Below are 12,202 nucleotides of genomic sequence, written 5' to 3' on the forward strand. Positions count from 1 at the left end.
TTTTGGGAAACGCGCAGTGTAGGTCTAGCTGTCCTTGCGACGTTCCCGACACCGGGATTTATTCCTTTCACTTCCGGGGTCAGGTGCGTTGCAACGTACAGTGTTTCGTCCTGTTTTGCCGGCGCTGCTGTTTTTCGAGTAGTTTTCCTTTTTTCCGCCCGTTTGCCCTTCTTTGCTTTTTTCGCCCCTTTTTCTTCCCTTGTCTCCGTACCTTTAGTCGGGGTTCCCCCGCAATCTTTTCTCCTCCTCCCTTGCCTGTTCCGTTCCCGTCTCTCATCCTTCCTCCCTCCCGTCTTGTGTTTACTTCCTTCGTATTTCTCTCTTTACTTACTCTGTTGTTCTTTCCGTCTTCCTTCCTTCCAGTCTTGTGCTTGCCTCGCTTTGCCCTCTTCTGATAGCCCTCATGTGTACCTATCCTGCATGAAATCCCTGTGTACCGACCACTGCCTGTCTTGTGGATTGCCTCACCTAGCCCTCTTCTGACTATCTGTACTGGAACTATATTCTACTTACCTGATCTCTTACCCGAATCTCGTTGGAGCTTGTTCTAATTTCCGGACTGTGTCAAGCAGTTCCTCTCCCTCTGCTGCTGCCTCCGGAGTGGGTTGATAGCTACCACACAGCGGTTGAAGATTCTACTCTTCTGGGGTGTTTTGTGCCACTGGCTTTTTCCCCATTGACCAGCACCGAGGAGGGTTGCCACAGATCACCCAAAGGGTGTCACTGTGGCGTCCTACCTCGGTCGTCCCTATCTTCAAAAAAAAGGGGGGAAGACTTGAACAAAGGACAACCCGAAGCTGACTCAACGCCAGTGACTTCGAGGTGAGGAGCAAGGGGAGGAAAGGGAGTCAGGGGCATCTCAGGAGGAAGAGGAGATTACAGGCCTTCCTGACAGGGATAGGGAATGATATATCACTAACATTTATCTTTTCATAAATAACAATAAGTGTACTTTTGTTAATTCGATGTTTAAATGTATTAGCATATAAACATATAAAATGTCTATTCTAAAAAACATCTCACTACTAAAACATAATTCAACTCACACATCATCATTCACTCCTACCACTCACTCACTGCTATTTAGAAGATATATTACTCATACTTGGTGTTTTGACTATCTAGGTCAACATACCGTTTTATTAGCAATGCAAAAGCCCTCCATATGAATAGCCAATGGAACTATCTGTGTTTATTCACTTCCACAGATTAATAAAGTCTACAAATGTTTCGGTTGTCTAATTGGACTGCCGTAGTTCGTCCTCTCGATACAGCAACCTTCTTCAGGACCAAATATGGGACGTTAGTCCTTGCCATAGAAACCAAGTAGGGTGAGTTACACCACCTAAAAAGCAAATACACCATATTAAAAAATATATAAAATATATATATATTTTACCATTCCCCATTTGCTTAATCTGTACCACGAATGTAGCAATGATTCTAATGAGTAATCATTAAACATCGGTCTCAGGATGCAATAACTCTGCATACCCGAGAGAGACATATTGTGGATCAATCCTCTTTACACTCCAAAATTTAGGATAGAACCCATCTCATCCCACTTTGAAGAATGAAAAAACACAGCATAGGGACTTTTTCTCAAGGTTGTTAGTTCACTCTTTTAAAATTTAGTTCCTAAATAGCTCTTCTAACTATCCCAAAGGCTAGGGATACTTACTCATAGACTTAAATCGCAATGATTCTGTTGTCTATGCCAAAGCACTTCAAAATAAGCTTCACAAATTTGAGAGGGGTTCTCCACCTCCCAATTAACTCGTGGCACGCGGCCGAGCGCACACGTCTTCTCACTCAGTGTCCTAAAATGAAAGTAGTATATCATCATAATTATAAGGAACTCTACCTCCTATTCAGGGTTAGAGAAAATGAGAAAGAAGGGATACTTACCGCAATACTCCTTCCTATTCATTTGTTTCGATTTGCGTACTGCCTTGGAAATATTCTTAATCTCCAGGGTACCTCATCTGTCATAAAACCGTAAACCTGTAGTGACATAAATTAAATGTCAGCCGAGGATACCTCTCTTCATCTATTAGTGTCCTTATTCATTACGTGGCGCTTTTTATTCAATCCATCTCCCAACACCTATCCTAGGGCAGGACCAATCTTCACAGCCAAGTTGCATATGTCCACGATGCAAATTTAACATATTCTAAAGTACCACCGTCTCATTTTTTGCTCTATATCATTCATAGGCACACGTGATAAAAAGGGCCACGAACAGCCCTGCAAAATCCAAGCAGTAAAGTTCTCTTTCATTTCTTCACAATCGCTTATTAGGTATTAAACCAATAGTAAATAAGAAAGGCGCCAGCACGAGTACACAAGCTTAGCCTAATTACAACAAAGAGAGGACAAACTCCTCTACTTATATATGTGAGCACCAAAGTGCGCACTTCACCTGATTATGATGAGAGAGAGAGCAAAACTGCCACTTATTTACTGAGCCCACATCGCATTCAAACGGCCGGTGTTACTATGGGTCGGGGTAGTGCTTCCTCTCTCCTCGACTCGTGTTCACTCGCAGTGTCGGCACGTATAGATTGCGAGGCAGAAAGCTCGCCACTAAGCAAATGCATGGGTCACAGAATTCAATACAGTATGCAACCCTCGTGCGCCTTTATTCTAGCTTATAGTACAAGATAATTCTGCCTAAAGCTGGACAGAAAGATATATTAATCTTGTCTCATTTTTAAACCAATTCAAACCACCAAAAAATTGAGCGAAATACGAAAAAAATCAGAAAAACAGTTTGGCAAACTAATTGCATTCCGGCACTTCTAAAGACCTCTTATCACACCAATAGCTAAACATAAGTGCCCTTTTTGCCGTATTGGCGGGTTAGATAGACCACACGGAATTTGTCATCAGATTTAACCATGAAAATGTGCTCTACTTGGGCAACATTGGTATTGCTGTGTTGAGCGCGGCATAACGTTTTATGGCGGCAATCTAGATATGAGCATGAGAATATGTTTTACTGCAGCAACAATGGCATGCATGGCCCTGTTGACACTGGCATGACATTGATAATATGGGATTAACTGGAGCAGTTTCAATCAGGCAAATCAATTTGGGATTGGCATGGCGATGTTGAAACTGGAAGGCCGGCACATTCAAGTCAACAGTGGCAAGAAACTAGCCCTGCTCTGCCCCTGTCTATGGGAAAGCATTCTCACTACAAAGAACTTGTTCCCCATTTCCTGCCATTCAGGGGAGCGATGAGGGCCCTGATCTTTAACCAACACATGGCCGATCAGTGATTAGGGAGGTCTCCGTCCATAACCCACCCCCCTGATTAGCCTTCTGGGTCTATCATTGAACGCCCCTAACTGTACAGAGTTCTGCTGATCCAGACCTAGGTTTCCACAATACAAGTCCCTTAGTAAGCCCTAACATGACTGATGTAGTCATGCCGAGGTCCAAGCCGTGCATGCTTGTGCATGCTTGTGCATGTGTAAGCACTGTGCTATCACTGTTTTGTGTTTCTGTGAACCATGCAGCACTGATGCCCACACTTTACTTGCTTGGTGTGCAGATTAAGCTTGCACGGTCCACTCCTGAGGTGCACCACTCTCTCCAGAGAGTCATTCTCACATCCATCAGTCATTGTTGTCACAGTTTTTGCTTCTCCTGGGGTTATTGTCGTAATATCCATTTCTTCACATATATTAGCTTCACGGTCTGGGTGCAGTGCCTGTGAGGGGCTATTTGTACCCATTTAGCTTGTGTAAAATGTAGTGTGTAGGTAGGAGCTAGCAGAGTGCCCCTGGCACGTGCTTCTTATATGCAGGGTTGCTTTTGAAAGGCTGGTAGGGCTGGGGAAGCGCCTGTCAGAGTCGGCCTGAAAGATGCTGCGAAAGTGCTCTGTATATTTAAGAATAACATCCCGTTTTTTATATATAGTGCTTCCTGCTGGATTACTCCCCCTTTATTTATTTATTTGTTTATTTATTTCATGTGTTATACGCGCCCAGGATCCGGAGGTATCACGGCGCTAGATTACATACAAGTAAAGCATAGGTAGTTACAGTGCAGTACAGGGTTTCTTACACCTTCTTAGCGTGCATCACAAGGAGGCTCATCTATGCACCTCCCAATCCTCCTTGGCCGTTCCCCTTTTCGCCCCTCAGACTACGATCTGGTTTCTCCCTGAGTGGGGTCTCAACTCGCCTCCATGCACACAAGCTTTCAGTGCTTTAAGACGGTATCAGGTAATATTATCCCTGTAAATAATATCGCCATATATATGGTCGCCGGGAAACGGCATAGGCGATATTCTTGTATGCCGATATTGTTGCAGGGATATTAACACACGGAACCTTTAAGACCACGTGCTCCATATAAAAGACTACTAATATATATATATATGTAAAAGTGGTGTTCAGTCTCCATGCAGACACTTCCAATAAGTGACAGCCCTATGCCAGTGTATGACTGTGTAGGAAAGGTGCTTAGAAGTGCTGGTATTAGTTCTTGTATAGCCCCATAGGTAGAACAGCCCTACCAGGATATGCTTTGAGCGTCTCATCAGTGTGCAAAATAACTGCTTAACAGGACAGAGAGAAGAGGCCATCCAAACATTGCCCTCTCTGCTGAGACTGCTAGCATTCACTAATGCATAATCTTACCAAACCTTTCCTGCAACACATGTTGATTCCCCTGCATACAAAGGCTTTCCTCTTTAAAACGCAAGACCTATTGACTTTGCCAGTGCTTGTTGTTTTATTACTTTCTTATCTCATTCTGCTTTATGCATTTTACATCACCCCACCCCAGCCTCATACAGTGTGGTCTGTGTTCTCCCTTTAAAATAGGTTTCACTATCACAATCACTATTGTGCCACAACTCTTTTTCTTAGCTAATGGCTTTAAATCTCTGCATCGTCTATAAGGCAGGTGCCCTCAAGTCACCGAGCGACCTTGCGGAGAAACTCAGCATCCCCGGCTGACAGCGCACCACCAGAAACCAGGACACGTGTAGACTTGAAATCTGACGCTGCAACAAGGAAAGGACCAGAAAACGAGCCTTCTCTGCCTATGCCCCAAGACTACGGAACCTCCTCCCAGTCCGCATCAGACTCGCCTCCCACACTCCTACAATTCAGAAAAGAAGTCAAGACCCACATCTTCAAGGAGTTTCTCCTCCTCAACATCTAGGCCATCACGTTGCCCACACCTCGTGCCACCTGACTCGCTAGACGCCGCTGTACCCCTCCTTTGTGCCCCTCTGTTTCCTACCCACGCAGTATATCTATTCTGTTATTACCTCTAAAAAGCGTTCTGTTATGCATCTGTACTGTTGTACATCTCCGTAAAGCACTGTTATGCATCTGTACTGTTGTATGATATGATATGATAGGTTATTTATAACGCGCTTAATACTGCGGACCCTGGGTTCGAACCTGTGCTGCTCTGTGTCGTCTTGCTTCCAAGGCAAGCACGTTACCCCTAAGCTATCCCCCCGAGACGACATATGCATACCTCTGTAAAGCACTCTGTTATGCATCTGTACTGTTGTATACCTCCGTAAAGCACTGTTATACATTTGTACTGTTGTATACCTCCGTAAAGCACTGTTATACATTTGTACTGTTATATACCTCCGTAAAAGCGCTGTTATGCATGTGTACTGTTTTATACCTCCGTAAAGCACTGTTATGCATCTGTACTGTTGTATACCTCCGTAAAGCACTCTGTTATGCATCTGTATTGTTGTATACCTCTGTAAAGTGCTTCATTATGCATATGTACTGTTGTATACCTCTGTAAAGCGCTGTTATGCATCTGTACTGTTGTATACCTCAGTAAAGCACTCCATTATGCATCTGTACTGTTGTATGCCTCTGTAAAGTGATGTTATGCATCGGTACTGTTGCATACCTCCATAAAGCACTCTGGTATGCATCTGTATTGTTGTATACCTCTGTAAAGTGCTTCATTATGCATATGTACTGTTGTATACCTCTGTAAAGCGCTGTTATGCATCTGTACTGTTGTATACCTCAGTAAAGCACTCCTTTATGCATCTGTACTGTTGCATGCCTCTGTAAAGTGATGTTATGCATTGGCACTGTTGTATACCTCTGTAAAATGCTCCGTTATGCATCTGTACTGTTGTAGATCTCCATAAAGCTCCTTTATGCATCTATACTGTTGTATACCTCCGTAAAGCGCTCTGTTATGCATCTGTACTATTGTATACCTCTGTAAAGCGCTCCATGGTGTATCTGTATTGTTGTATACTTCTGTAAAGCGCTCCATGGTGTATCTGTATTGATATATACCTCTGTAAAGCGTGCTGTTATGCATCTATACTGTTGTATACCAATGTAAAGCGCTCTGTTATGCATCTATACTATTGTATACCTCTGTAAAGCGCTCCATTGTGTATCTGTATTGTTGTATACCTCTGTAAAGCGCTGTTATGCATCTGTACTGTTGTATACCTCCGTAAAGCGTTATGCATCTGTACTGTTGTATACCTCAGTGAACCGCTCCATTATGCATCTGTACTGTTGAATACCTCCGTAAAGCGCTCTGTTATGCATTTGTACTTTTGTTACCTTTGTAAAGCACTCCATTGTGTATCTGTAGTGTTGTATATCTCTGTAAAGCACTGTTATGCATCTGTACTCTTGTATACCTTTGTAAAGCACTCTGTTATGCATCTGTACTATTGTATACCTCCGTAAAGCACTCTGTTATGCATCTGTACTGTTGTATATCTCCGTAAAGCGCTGTTATGCGTCTGTACTGTTGTATACCAATGTAAAGCGCTCTGTTATGCATCTATACTATTGTATACATCTGTAAAGTGCTCCATTGTGTATCTGTATTGTTGTATACCTCTGTAAAGCGCTGTTATGCATCTGTACTGTTGTATACCTCCGTAAAGCGTTATGCATCTGTACTGTTGTATACCTCCGTAAAGCGTTATGCATCTGTACTGTTGTATACCTCTGTAAAGCGCTCCATTGTGTATCTGTATTGTTGTATACCTCTGTAAAGCGCTGTTATGCATCTGTACTGTTGTATACCTCTGTAAAGCGCTCCATTGTGTATCTGTATTGTTGCATACCTCTGTAAAGCGCTGTTATGCATCTGTACTGTTGTATACCTCTGTAAAGCGCTCCATTGTGTATCTGTAGTGTTGTATACCTCTGTAAAGTGTTTGTTTGCTTCTAGAAGCTAGGTCTGCGCTCAATAAATACAATAATTATAATAATTTAGAGTGTAGCACTGCAGTCAAACAGCACAGAATAGGAATTACTGACACTTTTACTGCACCACCAAATTCAGAGTTTCGAAAAAGAAACTCACAAAGACTGCTTCCTCCACACTAAGGCTGTGCCACCTGGGGTATTACTGCATGTGGTAATCCCAAATACGGTGATATGGTATTGGCCCATGGAGGCCTATGGGACTCAGAATGGGGGAGGAAATCAATGGTGCCCTTGAATCATGGGGAATCTTGCTTACCGCAAACAGATATTGCGGTATTTGCTGTTACCTCCAAACTCCAAATGGGGGCCTAAGCTTTCTGCCTGTTCATTGCCGGCTGCCCTGCTCATGATCCTCGGTTATGCGGTGCCTTTTCTTTCATATGTGTGTATGTGCGCGTCGCCTCCTTGTCCCCTTCCGTCCTCCTACTGTTGCTATGCTGTGGAGCACTTTTTAAAAACATTTTGCAATAATTTCCACATGTTGATGTTTCAAACTGTTAATTGTCCAAACTCGCATGTTTGAACTCGGGACCAGTTCCCTTGTCACCCGGTGCAGATAAAGTGATTGTCTGCAGGCACGCGGTAACTTTCCGGGTGGGGCTTGTACAGGGCCCCCTCCTGAGGGATTCTGCCTGCGCGTGCAGTATCTGTGTGGAGTGCACTGCAGGGCACAGCCCCTACTGGGGACCCTCCCTGACCCCCGGATGCAGGCGGGGGCTATACCCAGGGACTGGCTTTGCTTTTGCAGGACGAGGGCAGGGTTCGTTAGGCCACGAGCTTGCATAGAACTGGCCTGTCTTAAAGTGCTGAGGATGAAAACTGGCCTGTCTCAAAGTGCTGAGGATGGAGAGGAGACCGGAAGTGAGATTAGCGGGAGTAAGGGCAAAGTAGCGGGAAGAAGGCAGCATGGTGTTAGGCTTGCTCAGGGGCGTCACGAGGGCGGTGAAGGGGGGGCAAACTGCCCCGGGCCTCGCGCTTGCTGGGGGCCTTGCGGCCCCCTCTCCTGAGTGGAAGGCAGCACAGTCTACCGTGTCCTTTATTCACACGGGGGACTGTGCTGCCCCTGCAATGATTTTGCTGTTTGTTGCGAAGCCGTTTGGCTCTGCAACAAACAGCAAAATAATGGGAGACAGCAGGTCTCAGAAGTGAGCTCTGCTGCCTCCCGTCATTCAGCTGAAAACCTGGACATGCTGAATGACAAGAGAGGACTCCTCTTCTGTCAGTCAGTGTGTTCATGTTGCTCAGTGTGACCACACTGACTGATGGGAGAGGACTCCTCTCCTGTCAGTCAGTGTGTTCATGTTGCTCAGTGTGACCACACTGACTGATAGGAGAGGAGTTCTCTCTCGTCAGTCAGTGTGTTCATGTTGTCAGTGTGACCACGCTGACTGATGGGAGAGGAGATCTCTCTTGTCAGTCAGTGTGTTCATGTTGTCAGTGTGACCTCGCTGACTGATGGGAGAGGAGTTCTCTCTCGTCAGTCAGTGTGTTCACGTTGCTCAGAATGACCATGCTGACTGACAGGAGAGGAGTTCTCTCTTGTCAGTCAGTGTGTTCATGTTGTCAGTGTGACCACACTGACTGATGGGAGAGGACTCCTCTCCCGTCAGTCAGTATGTTCATGTCAGCGTGATCATGCTGACTGACAGGAGAGGAGTTCTCTTTTGTCAGTCAGTATGTTCACGTTGCTCAGCATGACCACGCTGACTGATGGGAGAGGAGTTCTCTCTGTCAGTCAGTGTGTTCATGTTGTCAGTGTGACCACACTGACTGATGGGAGAGGACTCTTCTCCTCTCAGTCAGTGTGTTCATGTCAGAGTGATCATGCTGACTGACAGGAGAGGAGTTCTCTCTTGTCAGTCAGTGTGTTCACGTTGCTCAACATGACCACACTGACTGACAGTAGAGGAGTTCTCTCTTGTCAGTCAGTGTGTTCACGTTGCTTAGCATGACCACGCTGACTGACGGGAGAGGAGTTCTCTCTTGTCAGTCAGTGTGTTCATGTTGTCAGCGTGACCATGCTGACTGACGGGAGAGGAGTTCTCTCTTGTCAGTCAGTGTGTTCATGTTGTCAGTGTGACCACACTGACTGATGGGAGAGGACTCCTCTCCCGTCAGTCAGTGTGTTCATGTTGTCAGTGTGACCACACTGACTGATGGGAGAAGAGTTCTCTCTTGTCAGTCAGTGTGTTCACGTTGCTCAGCGTGACACACTGACTGATCGGAGAGGAGTTCTCTCTTGTCAGTCAGTGTGTTCATGTTCTCAGTGCGACCACACTGACTGATGGGAGAGTGTGTTCATGTCAGAGTGATCATGCTGACTGACAGGAGAGGAGTTCTCTCTTGTCAGTCAGTGTGTTCACGTTGCTCAACATGACTACACTAACTGACAGGAGAGGAGTGCTCTCTTGTCAGTCAGTGTGTTCACGTTGCTCAGCATGACCACGCTGACTGACAGGAGAAGAGTTCTCTCTTGTCAGTCAGTGTGTTCATGTTGTCAGTGTGACCATGCAGACTGATGGGAGAGGAGTTCTCTCTTGTCAGTCAGTGTGTTCACGTTGCTCAGCGTGACACGCTGACAGATTGGAGAGGAGTTCTCTCTTGTCAGTCAGTGTGTTCACGTTGCTCAACATGACCACGCTGACTGACAGGAGAAGAGTTCTCTCTTGTCAGTCAGTGTGTTCATGTTGTCAGTGTGACCATGCAGACTGATGGGAGAGGAGTTCTCTCTTGTCAGTCAGTGTGTTCACGTTGCTCAGCGTGACACGCTGACAGATTGGAGAGGAGTTCTCTCTTGTCAGTCAGTGTGTTCACGTTGCTCAACATGACCACGCTGACTGACAGGAGAGGAGTTCTCTCTTGTCAGTCAGTGTGTTCATGTTGTCAGTGTGTCCACGCTGACATTGGGAGGAGTTCTCTCTTGTAGGTCAGTGTGTTTATGTTGTCAGTGTGACCACACTGACTAACGGGAGAGGACTCCTCTCCCGTCAGTCAGTGTGTTCATGTCAGCGTGATCATGCTGACTGACAGGAGAGGAGTTCTCGCCTGTCAGTCAGTATGTTCACGTTGCTCAGCATGACCACGCTGACTGATGGGAGAGGAGTTCTCTCTTGTCAGTCAGTGTGTTCACGTTGCTCAGCATGACCACGCTGACTGACAGGAGAGGAGTTCTCTCTTGTCAGTCAGTGTGTTCATGTTGTCAGTGTGACCATGCTGACTGATGGGAGAGGAGTTCTCTCTTGTCAGTCAGTGTGTTCACATTGCTCAGCGTGACACGCTGACAGATTGGAGAGGAGTTCTCTCTTGTCAGTCAGTGTGTTCACGTTGCTCAACATGACCACGCTGACTGACAGGAGAGGAGTTCTCTCTTGTAGTTCAGTGTGTTCATGTTGTCAGTGTGACCACACTGACTGATGGGAGAGGACTCCTCTCCTGTCAGTCAGTGTGTTCATGTCAGCGTGATCATGCTGACTGATTGGAGAGGAGTTCTCTCTTGTCAGTCAGTGTGTTCACGTTGCTCAGCATGACCACGCTGACTGACAGGAGATGAGTTCTCCTGTCAGTCAGTGTGTTCATGTTGATTAGAGAGGACTCCTCATTTGTCAATCAGTGTGTTCACGTTGCTCAGCGTGACCACGCTGCCTGATGGGAGAGGAGTTCTCTCTTGTCAGTCAGTGTGTTCACATTGCTCAGCGTGACCACGCTGACTGATGGGAGAGGAGTTCTCTCTTCTCAGGCAGCATGTCTTCGTGTCGGCTGCGTTGATGCTTTTTAAGGGTGCATGGAGGTAAGGTTAGTGTTTTTTATTTTAAATTAAAAGTGTATATGTGTATTTAAATTAAATTAGTATGTATATGTATGTATGAATGCATGCGTGCATGTTGATGTTTGTGTCAATGCTGTGTTTGGTTTTATGTATACCTGCATGTATGGAGTTGTGTAACTGGTGGTTGAATGCATCGGTGAAAGTGTTTTTTTGTGAGTGTGTGTTCAGCACCACCCCTAAATGTAACCGCCCCGCGGGCCACTTCATTAAGGGGTGGGTTCATGGCATCAGATGTGCACCTAGGCTAAAATGTCAGGGGGGAAAGGGGACTAATACTTCAAATGTTGGGAGAGGTGCTAACGTCAGTAGCTGTGAGGAAAGGGCAAACTTCCTTGTGGGGGGGCACCTAAAATCTTTCCACTTTTCGAATGAGACTATTCTGTTGAAGTTTCAATGTTACAAGCAGCTACCTCTTGCCTTCATTTCTGAAACATCACACTTAAGGACTGCTGTGAGAATGAGATGTCTCATGTCACCACTTCCCTTCTAATCACTCCCCTAGCATGCAAGTGCTAACCCCACATCACGATTTCAATTACCTAAAAATGTATGGATATGAATGCAGGTGCTAACAGGGAAATTACTTCTCATGGCCATGCTAATCCCTATGGCAATTCTCACCCAGTCCCTGCCCTCCCCACGCAAACAACTCCTGACTGGATCTCTTTGGGCTAGCTTTAAATATGGCTAGCCATCAAACTGTGCCCTGCATGTGCCTGCAAGTGTTTCCTCAAAGGAGTCTTCTAAGAGTTCATGACTTCATTGGAGTTGTAAACATGTAACTGGTGTAATAAAAATGTCTTAATCAGGTCTGCCTTTGGCCACTCAATTTAAAAACACCCTGCATGTCTTTCGATGAAATTCTTTTAAAAAATAAGCATTGGCAAAGCCAACAGTTTTGGCTTGTGTATAAGTATTAGGCATTTACGGGGCACTGCTATTAGCTGCTCAGGTACTCAAACCATTTTGCACTGGCACTATCAATGGCCAGCTAATACCAATACAGAAGTGCCTTTCCCATGCCTATACGAATGCCCAAACTGTTAGCATTGCCAGTGCTCTTTTTGCTTTACCCTTGATGCACAGGACTATGCATCAAGGTTAAAGCAAACACACTACTTGGCTAAAT

At 45.4% G+C, this 12,202-nt stretch overlaps 1 long non-coding RNA gene across 1 annotated transcript in view; it reads right to left on the reverse strand.

Moving 5' to 3' along the window:
• Positions 1–1,725: 1,725 nt before the first annotated feature.
• Positions 1,726–12,202, reverse strand: part of LOC138492707 (uncharacterized) — a 61,961-nt gene continuing 51,484 nt past the window's right edge. The window contains exons 3-4 of the long non-coding RNA XR_011276252.1: positions 1,909–2,004; positions 1,726–1,820 (exon numbers count right to left, since the gene is read on the reverse strand). This is a non-coding gene — a long non-coding RNA (uncharacterized lncRNA). The remainder of the gene's footprint in view (positions 1,821–1,908; positions 2,005–12,202) is intronic.

Source organism: Ambystoma mexicanum, chromosome 10 (assembly GCF_040938575.1).
Source record: "Ambystoma mexicanum isolate Mex_15411 chromosome 10, UKY_AmexF1_1, whole genome shotgun sequence".
NCBI lineage: Eukaryota > Metazoa > Chordata > Amphibia > Caudata > Ambystomatidae > Ambystoma > Ambystoma mexicanum.